Source organism: Peromyscus maniculatus, chromosome 10, assembly GCF_049852395.1.
Source record: "Peromyscus maniculatus bairdii isolate BWxNUB_F1_BW_parent chromosome 10, HU_Pman_BW_mat_3.1, whole genome shotgun sequence".
Lineage (NCBI taxonomy): Eukaryota > Metazoa > Chordata > Mammalia > Rodentia > Cricetidae > Peromyscus > Peromyscus maniculatus.
In genome coordinates, this window is record NC_134861.1 from 65,722,407 (window position 1) to 65,725,697 (window position 3,291).

General features: G+C 42.6%; 1 pseudogene; it reads left to right on the forward strand.

Moving 5' to 3' along the window:
• The first annotated feature begins 612 nt into the window (after positions 1-612).
• Positions 613-2,392, forward strand: LOC102906719 (inosine triphosphate pyrophosphatase pseudogene; annotated as a pseudogene).
• The last annotated feature ends 899 nt before the right edge of the window (positions 2,393-3,291 follow it).

Consider the following 3,291-nt stretch of genomic DNA (forward strand, 5'->3'; position numbering starts at 1 on the left):
ACCTGTACAGACTCTGTATACTTCCACACACTTTGCCAATTCATATACACATCACTTCTGCTGTGTCTAAAAGGCCTTGTTTCTTTGTTGTTCTCTGTACCCACAGGCTTCTACAATTGTATTGCCTCCTCTTCAGTAGAGTTCCCTAAGTGCTAAAGGGAGCAGTTTCATAAAGACTTCCCATTTAAGACTGTTCCAAAATCTCTGACTGTCTGCACATTGTCCATTTGAAGGACTCTATATTTGTCCCATCTACTACAAGACGAAGCTTCTCTAATGGTGGCTGAACAAGACACCGATCTATAAGTATAGCAGAATGTCATTAGGAGTCATTTTATTGTGACTGTTCCTTTAGCAGAACAGTATTGTTTGGTTTTCTCCTAGGTCCCTGGGCTATCTAGTCTCAGGTTATTGGCTATCCAGGCATTGTTTAGCATGGGTTCCTCTCATGGAGTAGACCTCAATTCCAATTAGATAATGGTTGGTTATCTCCACAAGCCAAAATTGCATCTGTATATCTGCATAGAGTTTTCCATTGTATATTGAAATGCTTCTAGATGGGATGGTGCTTACCTTTCTCCTCTGGTAGCATTCAGGGTACCATCCAGTAAAATGGATATTAGTCTCCAGGTAGGCATCAGCTCCACTTCTCCATGTACAGTGAGTTATGTAGGTATTCCATTCAACAGTAGGGCCTTACTGTCAGTTGTGGAAAGCAACCAATAGATAATACAATAGCCTGTGTTGTTTGGGGATTTCCATGAGTCTCCTTTGACCAACAAATTCTTTACATGTAACCCATTCCTGGCACTTGAGGCTTTATTTGGTGGCAAGATGTATCTAGTCCGGGCTTTGTCTCACCCATTATTTGACCATTCTGCTTAGATTTCACACACACACACACACACACACACACACACACACACACACACACACACACACACACACACAAGCTTCTACTATATTAGGTTTCCATATGAGCTTTCAAATAACCTTATTTTAGCTGTCTGGCCTATATTTTCTCCCTTACTCTTCTTTTTCTTTCTCCTTCCTATCGGATCCTCCTATCCCACCCAACCCCTGTTCCAAACACATCCATCCATAAGTACCTATTCAGTTCCGGCTTTCTAGAAAGATCATTCCCTTTCCCTGAGTCCGTTATTCTATACATCACCTCTGCTAATGTACAGAGTCTTACAAAAGGCTAACAGCCAACATCTGTGTAGGGTTAGCACCATCTACAGTGGGCTGGGACATCTCACATCAATCATTAACCAATAAAATACTCTATGGGTTTTCCAATAAGCCAATATTATGGAAACATTTTTCTCAATTGGCAGCTCCTCCTCCCAAGTGACACTTATGTCAACTTGAGATAAAACTAACCAACACATGTTCAAGTGATGACTTATGTTTTCCCCATACATTCAGAAACCCTGAATTGGAAGAACATGACTGCATCTCCTCAAAGTCCTTTACCCCAGGTTATGAAATATTAAAAGAGTATGTCAGCTGATGTCAGCCGAAATGACCAAGCAAGAATTTCAAAGATTCAAGACTCTGTTGCCTTTTAAGAAATGATTTAACTACCAAAAATGATTGGAATCAATGACTTTAAAATGGAAACTGATGGGAATAGATTAATTGGAAGATTATTTATTAAAGTAGTAGATTATGGTTCTTTGGAAAGTGAGTGGTGATTTGAACCACAGACCACTGACCTCTTTCTCTTTCAGTTGTAAGTATAGAAAGAAGTCCACATCCTCCAAATAGGTGGTTGGTACCAGAGCAAATGATTATTTCCTTATCTATCACAAGGCGGGGAAGAAGATCATGTTTGTGACGGGAAGCGTAAAGAAGCTAGAGGAGGTCATTCAGATTCTAGGAGATACATTTCCAAGCGCTTTGGTGGCATGGAAAATTGACCTGCCTGAGTATCAGGAAGAGCCGGATGAAATTTCCATACAGAAGTGCCAGGAGGCCGCTCGCCAGGTGCAGGGTTCTGTACTGGTGGAGGATACCTGTCTGTGCTTTAATGTCCTCTGGCCCCTACATAAAATGTTTCCTAGAGAAGCTAAAGCCTGAAGGTCTCCACCAGCTCCTGGCCGCCTTTGAGGACAAATCAGCCTATGCACTGTGCACATTTGCTCTCAGCACCGGGGACCCAAGCCAGCCAGTCCTCCTGTTCAGGGGACAGACCTCAGGCCAGATCGTGAAGCCACGAGGCTGCTGGGACTTTGGCTGGGACCCCTGCTTTCAGCCTGATGGATATGAGCAAATGTATGCAGAGATGCCAAAGGCTGAGAAGAACACCATTTCTCATCGATTCCGGGCCTTGCTCAAGCTACAAGAGCACTTTAGTGTGACTGCTGGGGGGAGGGGTGGCCACTAGGGTTACGGGTGTGGGGAGGGTAGTGCAGAACTCCCCAGGAGACAGGCACTCCTAGCTGGTGTTTCTCTGGGTTGCGCTTTACCAGGGCATCCAGGCAACTTCAGCAGCCAGGTCTGGAAGGGCAGTTTGCTCTAGATAGGCGAACTCTGGGCCAGTTGATACTAAACTCGTGCCCTGTGGGATTCAAGACTTGCCTTTGGCCTGGCATAGTGGTGCACACCTTTAGTCCCAGAATTTGGGAGGCAGAGGTAGACAGATCTTTGTGAGTTGAAGGCCAGCCTGGTTTACATAGTGAGTTCCAGGACAGCCAGAGCTACATAGTGAGACGCTGTCTCAAAAACAAAACAAACAATAGAGTTGCTCTTGAGGCCTCTGGGATCCTGAGAGAACTTTGGGTGTCACACCTCTTAGCTTGAGGGTTGGCAAAGAAACATACAGCCTTTGATTTTAGAATGCAGCAAATGCAAATTCTTGAAGGCATGTTTCCAAAATAAATGGTATACATGTTTTCAAAAAAAAAAAAAAAATCAAGATTTTCACAATAGTATCAGAAAAATAAAACAACTTTAATGGTATTTTTGCATGACATACTAATAAAGGTTTTACTAATGCAACTGAATGTTATTACTTATAATTTTAATTATTAATTCAAAGACTAATGAAGTGGCTCTGAGTTTGAAAGATAGGCTTCAAGACAAATGTTTCTCTTGTGAATTGTGTTAAGTAAATACCATGGTGTAATTGAATGCCGTGGGAAAAAAATTATCCTTCTGCTCTACAACTCCACACAGCAGGAGACAAATTAGGAAAGGATGTCCACGCATCCCATCCTTAAGATAGAATCAAACTCAACAGAAACTGGCAAGAGTTTGACAAACATTGGAACTGTGGACTTTGAG